The sequence below is a fragment of the Papilio xuthus genome, unplaced genomic scaffold, assembly GCF_000836235.2.
Source record: "Papilio xuthus unplaced genomic scaffold, Pxut_1.1 DF828177.1, whole genome shotgun sequence".
In the NCBI taxonomy this organism is placed as follows: Eukaryota; Metazoa; Arthropoda; class Insecta; order Lepidoptera; family Papilionidae; genus Papilio; species Papilio xuthus.
Genome location: NW_013530472.1, coordinates 1,598,193 through 1,612,546, shown reverse-complemented (window position 1 = coordinate 1,612,546; position 14,354 = coordinate 1,598,193).

Here is a 14,354-nt window from a genome sequence, read left to right as displayed (position 1 = left end):
GTACCGTATTGCCAAAAAGTGAGGTCAAAAGTCAATATCGTAAAAAGTCATGTTAAGGAACTTAGGCAAAAGCGTATTGTGAACAGCAAACAGTCGTTGGGTGGGACCTACTCCAGTCGATGTTTGAGCGAGCATAATGATTGTTGGACGTTACGATAATAAAGTATTACTTTATAGAATGTTTGTATAAGTCACAGGCGCGCCCGTACACCGCAGTTATACTTTATTATACTACTACCTACCATATGAAGTAATAAAAATGCAATGGAAACTTACTACGTAATACTCATACCAGTGGATTATACTAAACTGATATTGTCTAGCAAAAGCGATTAACAATTGCAATATAAAACCGAAGTAAGGAAAGTACGAGTCATATCTGGAACCCAATTGGAGTAAACGGGGACAATCTGCCTAATTTTTAAAGAGTTTTTTACAACTAAGTTTAAAAAAATCTTCGTCCAATATTTCATCTGGACAGGACATAAAAATCGGAATTCCTTTTAATACTTGTGGACTCTAGGTTGTGACATCGTCGTTCATCAGTGTACCCGTCTGCGCGTCACTGCTATGAAATTTCGACACCAGGGTATAAATACTATTCAAATGTGGCCTGGGGGCATGTTACTACATGTCTACTGACGGTTAGCCAAACCGTCACAAACAAACGCACACGCAGCAACATCCAGGCTATTGATTAAAAACTGACGTCCTATCAAAATCCAGTACGTTACGCGTTACTGGCATATCGACAGCAGGCCTTTCGCTATTCCATTTGCCCTTCGGCGTCCCGATTATTGTGTGGCGGTTTGGAAATCGTAAAATATCAAATTCAAACGGGCTGAAGGGATCTGGAGTACGGGCGTCGTCTCCACTCCCATTGGCTGTTCATAACTGGATATAATTTAAAATATTATCGAGCCGTAAGCCTCTCACCTTATTGCAATTTATTTTCGCAGGGAAGATTATTCAATTTGCTCTCGTCTCGTGATACATTAATTTATATATGGGGGATGTAATTTTCATGCGTAGGTATAAGCAATATTTCTTCTTTATGTATGTTAATAGTTAGTGAAATAAAAAATCTACCTCGGTAAAAAGCTAATGTACCTTAAGCGTATTTAAAAGGAAAAGGTATGTAGACTGATATGATAAATGATAATAAGGCTATAAACATATAAAATATTTTTGCGAAAGTCAATACTTTTAGCAATAACAGACAAGAAAAATACAAATTATACGTTTAGAACTTTCATGTTACCTAAAAATATGGGTACATGATGTTAAAAGTAATATCTCAAGCCATTAGCCACTCAGTCTACAGTTTTGTATTGTCCAGCATACGTTAAACCATTTAAAAATGTTATATTCCTGCCTTCAGCGGACGTCAAAAGCTTTTCGATGTGTTTCTGTTCCACGAATATTCAATTTCGTCTATGTTTTTAGGGTTGTACGAAATGAGTTTAAACTTTGAATAATAACAAAAAAAAATTATATCAGTTGATTCGAAACTTCTGATAAAGCTTCGTTAGCTTGTACATCGTAAGATTTTTACTGTTGAGCTAAATGTCACAAATTAATCCTTACAAAGAAGTACGTGCTGCTTTTTTAAATCATTGTCCAATAAATCCATTATTTAGAATTTTTTTAATATCTAGCAATACAAAATAGTTTAGTTAAAAATATAAAAAAATCAGGACAAAGAGAACAAATAATCACTCATGTTTTAAAATTTTCGTATTTAATGTTTATTATTCGCTATATCGATAAATTCTTACCATCCCTAATAACACTGAATGGACAGAGTAGCGATGAAGTAAAATCGATGTCATTTGCGGTTGCAAATTATAAAGTGGAAGATAATTTTCGTTTCAATATTGGAATTAGAAGGTTGTGACGGGCCGGTGGCGAAGAGGGGCGGTCTGCGAGGCTTCCGTGCGGATATTACACCCTACGGAGGCGTCGCCGCGCCAGAGCCTTCGCATTTTCTATATATAAAAATATAAAACCGTCCACTATTATATAACAACCATTTATATACTTATAGAACAGTTATGCTGAAAAACCTTACAGTGCCAAATGTGGAAGAAACCGTTTACAATGTTATGGGACTCATAACAAAAACTATGTCTGGAAACATGAAACTCTCGGACTTATTACCGAAAAACAAACACAGGTACGCACAGGTACAGGTATAAGGGTTGTAATTCACGATATTAATGCAATATTTTGTCATGTTTACAAGACATTACAATTAAAGCCGGTAGTAGTTAAATAGTTAACTAGGACGAGTAGTCCTTTTCCGGATTTCTCTAAACAATAATTGCGAGGCAGAAATAATAAAGTGACCGCGACTGGGGCCACATCCGCTGGCAATAAAAATGTAAAACGTCACCGATAAGCGACAAAGGCTCGAGTGTGAAACGTTAGAGTTGGGAGGAATCCATTTTTCGATATCGATAAAATATTATCGCATACTAGGGACGGCATTGGGGAAGGCCTATTTGCGATGCATTGGGGCAGTTTGACTGGTTAATGGTGATGATTCAAAGTTAAACATTTATTTATTTAATAAACATTTCATAAAAAATAAAACATTGTTAACACAAGATGTAAAATGTTGTTTTAATAGCTGCTTTTAAGGGTTAACTTTTACAATGTGTAACTGTCTTAACCGCTTTCTCAAAAGAATGAATGATAGAACTGTGAGGTAATTTAAACCGCTCATATTAATATATACGTTACCAAATTGCAAGATATCAGCGCTACTCTGTTCCAACAAAATATAACTTTAAAAATTTATAGTATTAACAGTTTTCAAAATTTATAAAACATCGACAAGTAATCAATGATAGGTTCGTACATCACTAAACGCGCGGTCGCTTCACTTTTTATGTCCGGATCAAACGGTGGGGTATTTTGTCACATAAAATATAAACGCGGCTTACTTCCTTCCCTCATTGGCGAGTTTATCGTACTGATTAATATTGTCCCGCAGCGCAAGTCTTTCAACTACCCCAACAGGAATCCGTTTTACGGTTTTAAGTTATTAATCTAGACTTCCCTAGTTTTTGAACCACGAGCTGGAATAATATATAAAAATTGCGTTTATTTTATTCCTTAAACAAACAAAAGTTTTTGCTTAATTAGTTCCCGTTAAGAAATTAAGTTGTTCAGGATATTTCCGAACGATTGTCAATATGTCTGCAGATGATCTGGTGGTTCTTGCAATGTTTATCAAATACATGTTTATGAAACTAACAATTGCATGTCGGAACGCTTGACCCGAGCCTCCGTTGGGGGCGAACACAAACCATAGGTACAGGCGCACGGTTATTAACAATAGGAGCACTTACATCGGATTTTATGTACAACCCGCAAATAAGGCACCATCAGACGTTTATTTATTCGCGACTAACATGTAAAAACGCATCGCCTATCAAAAGATCGTGAGAAAGTAATGATAAATACATCAATCCAGCGCCCGATCTGCTTTCTCGTGACGTTCAACTGTTTATTAGATGGGATATAAAAGATGGCTAACCACAGCGGTGAGCGGCGGCCATATTTTTCGAAATTACTTTTGATTGTGGCGTGTAATAAGAGACTGCAAGTCGGTAGCCGGTTCACCTTAAAATTAACCGTGTGTTTTGTTTGAAACGGCACGAATTAGATTGTTTTATATATAATAGTAGAAGATTTGCATACGATTCATAAATATTACCATGCATATCCCTATACATTCTTACTTAAAGTCTGTAACTAAACTTGTACTTGTTTACAAGGCAATAACTTAGTAAACAACAAATAGGTCAAAACATAAGCTAAATATCCAGAAATAAGGGTACGCCTAAACATCGATAATGTCTACCCTAGGTCTGCATCCATTTATCTACGCTGCACAACATCTATGTTAGTAATAAGCTAAAAGGTATACCTACCCGTATACGTAAATAAGGAAATTAAATTATAACTCAGTTAAAACAATCTGAAGCGCAACAATTTTAATTAATTTACACCTTGTGATGCGATGTCCTTTAATTATGAAACGTTATGACATTAACACGTCCTACCCGGTGTAAACTAAGTTTACGACAGGGAGAGTATTTTGAAAGCAACACCACACGCGTGAAATACCGAATCTGTGGGTTGTTAATTGAGAACGAAAGGTGATGGTAAAATATTATTCTATAACTAATTCTTAATTCGTTATTACTATTTGTCTTAGCATTCAAAAGGCAATATCAGTGACTTTAGTTTCACACGATCAAGAAATCGCGTAGGGAAATTGTGTAATGGTAGTCTTTTACCCATTTGTGAAACAGCAAACAATGTCAATAAAAGGAAAAATTGAACATAAATAGGCTTAAACGCTCGCGCACACATGTATATCTTAGATGTGCGCTTGCGCGCGCCTTTGTGTGCGTATTAATTTTATAGGAATGGCAACACTCCTCGGCGGCCGTTCCGCGTCGATTCAAATTCACAAGTCGCGGCAATTTTGTAAGTTTTATCATATTATTGTACATTATTCGTAATTGAAATGAACGCATGCGCTTTCAATGGTCGCAACATAAATTACCGGCATTAGGGAAGACGATTCACCTCCGTATCCTTAATAATATGAGGGCAATGTTCCTTAATATAATTTGCAATAGCGTAACTAACAATCGATGTGGACAGATCGCGGGAATCCTCGCATATCTAAATTTTTATAGGCAAGTACGGGAGATTTTTTTCAGTCTCTAATATTGTAAATAAGTTTTTCATCCTAACTAATAATAGTAAATCTTTATATGTTATAAACATCCGATTAAGTTTAAATTATTTCTATGTTTAATTAGCTTATGAATTTATCATGCATTCCACATTAATTAAATAAAAATCTAAAGAAGAGAATTACTTTTTATATGGGATTTATGCCTCACAATAATTGTTGTTCGGGGAATAAACATATATCAATATATTTCTTATAAACTCTAGATATATATAATGCGAACGAAAATATAGTCTAATGCTCAAACATGAATTGAAAGATTAAATATCAAACAATGTTTCCAATGTACTACAAGTGATAATGATCTGTTATTGCTATAAAAAAAAAATATTATTATAGAATTCTTTAAATAACAATATACGTGATTCACACAAGATACTTCTAAAGTAAATCGGTAGCCAACGCTTTGGGCAGTTGCTCTGCCACTTTTATGTTAACTTATATTTTATAATTCGTAATGAGTGAGTTCGCTCGAAAGGCTACCGAAGCGCCCTCCTAAATAATATGTGCTAAGCATTTCATAAAGATTTATTGAATGAAATGCACGAAGTTTCGGCAAATTACAATAATTTATGGCATACCTCTCTTTTTAAAATGTTAACGTTCTTAGTATCATGGCTTAAGAATTGATAATTTAGACTATCGAATACATTACGAGGTAATTTTATGTCATATTTATTTATCGTATTTTTTTTCGCTAACAATTTGATATATATTTTTATATTGCACATTTTTTAAAAAGTTCCTCCTCATTCTTTGAAATATTTTTTGTAGTTATATAATACTTAGCATTTATTAATTTTTAATTTTATATTGCCCGTATTAATACATTGGTAATTAAAGTTGTATATAATAAAACATCGGATGAGTAACAACGAAACTTAGGGAAAATATTAAAAAAATAGAATAAAAATTTATGCACCCCTTCAAAAAGGGCAACTAGAATAAAAAGCACAGGGCAAAAACTTTTTACGCAATTTTAAAACAAACAAAATAAGAACATGAGTTAAACCTAACATCAAACAACGTTCCGTCGTTTGACTGCGTTGAAAAAAACTCGACGCCTGACCGGATTGTGGTGTCTTTTTTCTAACTTCCAAAATGTTATTTGCAATCCGTCTGTAATACGAGACATGAAAATGAGCGGGATATATTTCTCTTTATATTTTAATCCAATGAAAAAGCTAGACGAAGTCAGGACAACAGCTAGTAAACAATATCAATGAAAAATAACATGAAATTATTAACTGGACTGTTTATGCTGATAATTTATTTGTCATGTTTTCTACTTCAATGTGATATAAATAGAATTAAGGAAACAAATTTATAATTTAATCTATTTTATTAATAACGTATTACAACACGAATTCCCACGATTGTAAAGTAAATTTGCAAATTCCCACACAATGAGGTCAATAATTCTAAACTGCGGTGTTCACGGTAGAGATTTATAACCCATCGATCTTAAAGCAATTCACAAAATAGCTATGATTATTAGAAATGCATATGAAATCAAAATGAGCTCTCAATAACATACGATGAACATCAATGATTTAAAACACGAGGAAGGGAAACATACTGATTTATTTATTTACATACCAGCAATTGCCGGTGACTTCCTCTGCGCGAAATTAATAAACATAGCCTATGTCACCCGGGGACAATTAGTTCATTAGTTTCGAAGCCTAGTCAAATCAAACAATTTTTATTTTTATAATTTTAGCATAGAAGATTTAGTTATTTGTTATTAATTCCTAAAATCTTTGTACAAATATAAGTGAATCACACGATTCGATAGTGTAGGATGCACTTCCATCAGAATTGTATTCAAAGCTTAATTCACGTCTAGGAAATTGAACCGTTTAGCGCATCAAACTGCGACGTCTATAAAATTTACGAAGCGGACGCGAATTCACTTATCGGAGTCTAGCATCCAATTTGATATACGAGGATTTGTATAAACGATCAATTTACAAACTCAAAACACTACTGAACATAGATAAACGTAGTTTTAGGGCTTATTTTTGATACATTTACTGGAAAGTTATGTTATTCGATGCGTTATTCTTCCTTGGATTATCGATAGACCTCTATGATACAGCTAGGTTAAGTAGTTTTTCTTTTTAATTTATTATTATATTATTTCACTTTACTTACTTAATTTAAACTTTAATTAGTATTGTTATGGCCGGTACAATCTCAGTGAATAAATTGTCGACAATTACGTACTAACCAATAATGCCTAAAGAAAAAGATATGTTAATTTTGCAAAAAATAATTAACGTTCTGTTCTTCTTAGAGGAAACTATCTGAAACGTGGAACCTGGATTTTAGTATATTTAGCAACGCCAAAAACAAATGAATATTGCACAAAAACGGGATATTATTTTATGCTAATTAATGACAAAAATTATCTTACAATCGAATCGACAAAGACGTACATATGTTGAAGAGATTCGTACAAAAAATAAATAATCGGAATCGTTAAAGTCGGCTCCTTTGGTTATATATAGAAATAATTATGTTCCTCGTACATACTATCAGACACGAACTGCGTGCATTCGGTACCAGGGGAACGTATAATTCTAACTCATAAATTTCAGCCACAAATAATGCATATCCCAGCTCGATCGAGCTCCGATCGATGTCAAGTTGCTACATTATAGCGGACAACAAACGTTATACGATAAAAGCGATTCCGTTTATTTTAAATAACACCACAAATAACTTTAATATTTATGCTCTTATAATCATGACTTATTGTAAGAAAATGATCCTTAAGTCGTTTGCTTTTGTTTTACTGTGGTGCTTTGTATTCATTATACTATATATATATATAGTTGGCGTAATATATTTTATTTTACTATATAATATTATATATGAACAGTCGCCTGCGACTCCCTCCTTCCGGGATTAAATAAAACATAGCAGTCTATGTGTTCTTCCAGGTTACGTTCTACATCTATGTCAATTCAGCGAGATTAATGCAGCCGTTCTGGAGATACTCTCAAACAAACATCCATCCATCCAAACATTTGTATATATAATATTAGTAATATTATTTATACATAAATTAGATAATATTCAGGACAATGAAAAGCATGTTATAAAAGGATAGCCCTCTGAATAATTATCTCCTTAACATATAATTTAATTTTAATTAAAGAAAAAGTGTATGCCATGAAAATAATCGATTTTTGATATTATATTAAATCTTATACGACGATGTTAATTCGTTTAGCAGAGGACTTACTAAAAGATATTTGGGAAGATGTAAAATTACACATAATTTCTTGTTTAGGTTTTTCTTCGTTGTTTTAAATTTCTTTTATCTGTTTATTACTTTGGTTAAAGGTTGGGTTTATTTTTTGCTTGTAAGAAAAAAAAAGTCAATAGCTTTTATTAAAATTAAAATCACGTTTAAGCAATGTACAATCCTTTATCAATTTGACTAAAACAAAACAGTCATAAATTACTTTAATGCTTTAGTCAAATTCAATTTTAGTAGTTTTTCAAAAATTATCAAAACTCAACACGGTTCTATCAGCAAGCACCTAACTATTTTTTTTATTTCTATCCTAGCTAAGGCATACGAAGTATTATCGTTGCTTTATTCTGACTGCGTGACATCATCAGAATACGGTGCTTGTCTGTTGTGCCCGTGGAAACGTAGTGAAATTGAACAATGAGACGTCCCGCCTAAAATCAACTTTGAAATGAAATCATCTCTCGAATTCATTGGAAATAAAAATTGACGGACTCTAGTGATTTTTAATGATCGCTCTAATTAGATCGCAGTGTATCGTGTGCACCTAGAGGTACGCTGTATGATTGACAGTTAGCACACTAGATGGGTAAGTTTAATGAGCTCATGATGTTCCAATTTGCGGTACACCGTAAGCCATTCAATGGATAAAAAAACTGGCATTCGAAATTGCTTTATGCAAATTTGAAATTCTTCTTTTTTTAATTTAAATAGGTATTGTTATTTTTTCCAGCCAGTACTCCAATACTGGCAACACAATCTTGTCATAATGGTACAAGAGTTTGTTTTGTTTAAGTAATCAATTCCATAATTTTGGTTTGTTGAAGAATATATGGTATTATAACATGAAAAAGCAGCAGTTTTAAAGAATAAACAAATTATAAGTGCTTATCTTTGTACGAAACGGAAAATTTTCTAGTTAAAAAAAGTTAACTGTATCGAAACTCATTTGGGACAAACGGGAAATTCTCATTGGATACCTAGTGCAACACGACTGTTATTTTTGTTAACATTGCGCACATATTTGGATGTTAATTAACTTCGTGTAAAAATGTTACGTGTCAAAGGAATGGAAGACTACGTTTGCCATTACTTTTGCCGGAGGGATTTTATAAAGAGCCAATCTTTCCAGGGGAAAATCTATCTTCGATTTCTAATTAACAATCGGACAATACTTCTTATTTTCGGCTTCGTTAGGTCTTTTCAGCGGCTGCGTCAAGCGGAGTTTTGTGATTGAAATCCGGCAAAGTTTTGTTTTGTTTCATTGTCAAGCGCCGACAGCGCTGCGGAGCCTGATTACCTTACACACTGTTGCTATGTTTATCTTCCCTTATTTTTATCCTTATAAAAGTTTATTTGAGATTTAATGAAAAAGTTCGCCAAGTCGTCTCTTCATCATTATGTTTAGCCTTTAGTCGTAACACGAATGATTAATTGCGTATTGTAAAATTATATATTACGTAATGTTTTAAAAAAATATTATATAAAAATGTATAATTACTCTTTAAAGGTTAGACATTGAACACTTTTATAAGGAACAACTAACTTCACCCACCAATAGTTCTTAAAACAATTTGTAGAGACAAGGAGCTCTCGTGTGCATCGTGCCCTAAAACCGCGCCAAATAAAGTCTCTGTTCAAATTAACTGCGGAACCCCGCGGTGGCGCGGATGAATTTGAGCACTTTGTGCACTCTGCACCTCCCTACAGACCGCAGGGCGAGCCCTACGGGCCCCTAACGTGGCTTAAAAACATTAAAAACGCATAAAACCGTTTGCAGCCGCCCGCCGCGACCCGATCGCAACTGTACAGAATTTCACTCACAATCAAGCACCCTTAATTGAAAACAGCGTGAAACGAGATTCAATTTAAAACTCGCAATACAATCAAATCATACTTTTTAAATACTCTATTTAGTATTGTGTAATTTAAGCTAGTTATCGAAATTTATATTATTCTTTCCAATGGGAACCCAAGGTAAATAATAAATGTTTTCGCATATAACATCATAAAAATTACACGTTACATCGCTCTCGTATAATAAATTCAAGCCGAGACTCTAATTACATTGTGCGTATAAATACTGAAATTTAATAATAGGGATCGTGGAATAAACAACCATATGACGTAACATCGAAAGGTTCACAACGGTTTGTATAAACTTTTGCATCACCCAAACCGCTAAGAACTTCTCGTCTGTAGATTTCTATGAAAAAGATTCTTACTGTGGAATTCCACTGTCGACATTCTTGTCGACAAACAAACAAATAATATAATCATCCCTTTCATTGTATTTTGTTAAACAGAAGCTATAATATTAACTTTATCATTTAGTTTCGCTGTTAGTGCCGTGTATTGATTTTGATTTAATTGTTCTCGTTTAAAATAAGAATAAAACTATATTTCAATTCTCATGGGCATTTTTGTGTACTTACGCAAATTAGATCGGTAAAAGTAAAGTAGTGTATTTACAACACCAAAAATTATTTCGTCATTTATATCTTATAATATATGCGCATACAAACTATAGAAACTATTACAAAACGGTCAACTTAAGGATAGAGAAATCGCAGTGTTTCAAAATGATGTCGAAATGAATATTAAATATCGCATTCTTATATCTAGTATCAATATCGCTTACAAATTTGAAAACCTGTTTATACCTCATAGTGGCTAGCATCCAGTCCAGTCTGCTCTTACTCTGAACGATCTGCAACGATGTCTACCTGGGAGGCGACGCGGCGGCGGCGCCCGCGTCCCTTTCGCTCAAGGCTACTAAATAACGCATGCAAATAACAACCTTTATCTCCTAAACATAAGGCACACATTCTTTTGAACGCAATAAAGCTTTTTTCGACTCCGACTTCAAGCCTTAATGTCTTCTTATAATAGGTGATTTTGTGTTGTTTTCGCATAGCATACTATTTATAGATATTTATACTTATAATATTAATCTATAATTGCAATAAGAATGTTAAAAAATTATTTAAACAAGAACATTCGGTTGCGCACAACAAAAACATTCAAATTGATACATAAACAAACGGTTGCTGTCAGTGTCAAAGCATGGGGAGGGGGGCGAACGTACTGATAACAACGACACAACTTCGAACAACATTAAAATATTTATGTACTCACTGTTTTAGTTTCCGGAAGCTTCGTTTTTAGTTTTGCGATGGGAGCACTTTTTGTCGCGTATGTTGTTTAGTCCTGTGTCGGCAGTCTGGCTGGAATAACGGGTCGGCGTCGGCGCAGGTGACACGCGACGCCAGCGCCGCGGCGCACGGCGGCGGCATGCAACAACACGACGCCCCCCTCCACATGTCTTTATCCTTAAAAGCTACTGATAAAGTTTTGTATGCGAAAGGAGTTGAGTTTCACTGTTGAAAACCATGCGTCTGTCTCGATCTTTTCAAATAGAATGATAGGGATATCAAGATATATTTCTAATAGTGTTTCGGTAATGAACACTTACGGTGACACATATTGTAGATAACGTGTTTTGATTTAATAGGTCATCACAAACTTTGTATCATATCTCACAATAAACATTTTAATGAAACGACATCAAAGTTATAATTATCTGAAATTGACAATTTTTTTTCTTTTGTAAGTAATTAAGGGTCGCTAATTTCTTCTGTATCTTCTGTAGTTTGTATCTTAACGTCGCATTTTATCATGTAATGGGCATAAGTTAATTAATGTGAAAGTAATTATGATAATCGGTATTATTGTATAATTCTAATTGTACTGCTATAAGGTAGCTAGCAAGCATACGTAGGTGTGTGCCACCTTTGATTTCCTTTACGTTCTGGTTCAATGTAAAGACGTAGAACGATATTGCAACCCATCACAATGTTTCGATGGAACTGTACCACCGATTTTGTTACATAATATGTATTAAACCTAAAAAAAACCTTAATCCAAGAAGACGTGATACTTTGTTTGGAATTTGGGTGATTAACAAAAATACAAATAAGCGCCATCTATGAGAACTACATCGCATTTGATTGAACTTTGACAGATATTTCTTGCTTCCACTAAATAATGTCTGCTCATACCGACAGATGGCAAAAAAAATATGCGAAAAGTCAAGTAATTAACAAGTCACAGCGAGGTATTGAGTGGAAGTATGGCTTGTCGGACACAGTCAAACACGGCCTGATTGAAACATTGGCTTGTCGGACATATAGTCCGACATGGCAGCTAACATGTTAAGTTATTAAACTGTCAATTCCATGAAAATCCCGTTGGTGGGGAAGGAGATGACGAAGCTGCGTCGCCAGCTTGCTCTATCCCCTAGACCCTGGGCTCTGCATTTAGTCTCAGGTCAGATCAGCTTGATTGTCTTTATGACGGCCGCCACTGAGCACCGCCAAATACAAAAGGAAAAACTATAATCTTATATATAAAATTCTCGTGTCACAATTTTCGTTCACATACTCCTCCGAAAAGGCTTGACCGATTCTCATGAAATTTTGTAGGTCTGAGAATCGGCCAACATTTATTTTTTATCCCCCTAAATGTTAAGGATAGTCCCTAATTTTTTTTAGACAAACACGCGGATGGATTCGCGGTCGACCACTAGTATTGCAATAAATTTTGTTTCATTGGAATTAAGAGAATATCTCTTGGGGTGGACAAAATAGTTTCCTCATTGCGACGATATTCAGCTTTTATTATTTTGTTTTTTGCTGATTATTTAAGATTAATTTTGGTTCAATCTTACACACTTTGTTAAAAGGAATCCGTACAAAAATAAAACGACCATTCACAACAACTACTGTATTTAATTACTACTGCAATGTGCTATTATATTGCATTACAATCGAAATTCAAAAGTTTTCCTTATAAGTATAACATTAATATTAATTTAAATAAACAAATAAACCATGACTTTGCACTTTAAATTTTGATAAAATTAACATTATCTAAGAATCGTCAAAAGCCAAACGGGAGCGAAAAAATGACGACTGTAAAACAAAATAAATTATTAAATATCTCTTAATTTCAAATTTCATCCTCGACATTCATTGCTTATTGAGAACTATTGCTGCCAGAATCATGTTAGCTCCATTTAATAAGAAAAAAAAGTTCAAAGCTATAAACCTTTTTTTTTTCAATTAACAATTGGGAATTTAAATACTAAAGAAAAAATTGGCAAATCTTAAAAGTTATTAACACTACTAGATAATTGGAATATATGAAAACTCGAATCTTACATATATAATCGGAACTACGAATACATATTCAATTTTTTATCTACGCAATTTAATTACTTTTCGTATACATATAATTCATACGTTAAAAGCATTAGCTTTGAAAATTTTTTTTATTATAAATTTAATTGATGAAAGAGCTAAATGTGAAATTGAAACATTTATATTTAAATATTTAGCCAAAATAGTGATTATAGAATTAAGCATTAATTATATATTGAACCTTAAACAATTATGGTTCCACCACGCACCTATCCTTGTCCTATCATGTCTATAGCTTTTTAAATTGTCCGCTAAGACTTATGAACAGCCATTATCTCACTTAAGAATTAATCCAGATCCTTGTAACTTGCCTTCTTTTCTTTCATGTGGTGGCAGCTAATATTTAATCTACATTTAATTTTTTTTTTTTACCAAACATTCAAACACTTAAAGCGTAGGACAAGATTAATATGAGCGAGGTTAACTCACCAATGCACTTAAATCTAATAAAAAGTTAATTTTTGAATTACACATATAAGTTACAATATCAATATATGTTTTTGCCAAATCGTCAACCACTTTATGCAGCTAAGTGTGTAATGATTTGACAAAAAAATATCAAAGATTGTACACCATAGGAAGCCAAGCTTTGTGCCTATAATATACTAACGAGAAAAATAGTACGTATTATAATTACACGAAATTACTACACACATATTAAACACCGAGAAAGATTATTCATTTTAATGACTGGCTGACTCAACGCTAAAGCATTGTTGTATGTCAGCATCAAATTTGATCAATTGTAATTGTATTGTTTCATCAAATATTCAATCATACTTATCCTAGTTTGATATTATAAGGACAAAAATTGTTTTTCAGAGAGACATTTTTATAATATATTGGGTGTATGATACACCTCCATAATCTTATCCATGAATTGTTCACATAAGTTGACAAGTTCACATTTTAGGTGAAGTATATTACTTACTATAGTATATTACTAAATCTCCAATATCTATTGTTTACCTAAGTTAACAAGTTCACATTTTAAGTGAAGTATATTATTTACTATAGTTTATTACTAAATCTCCTATATCTATTGTTTACC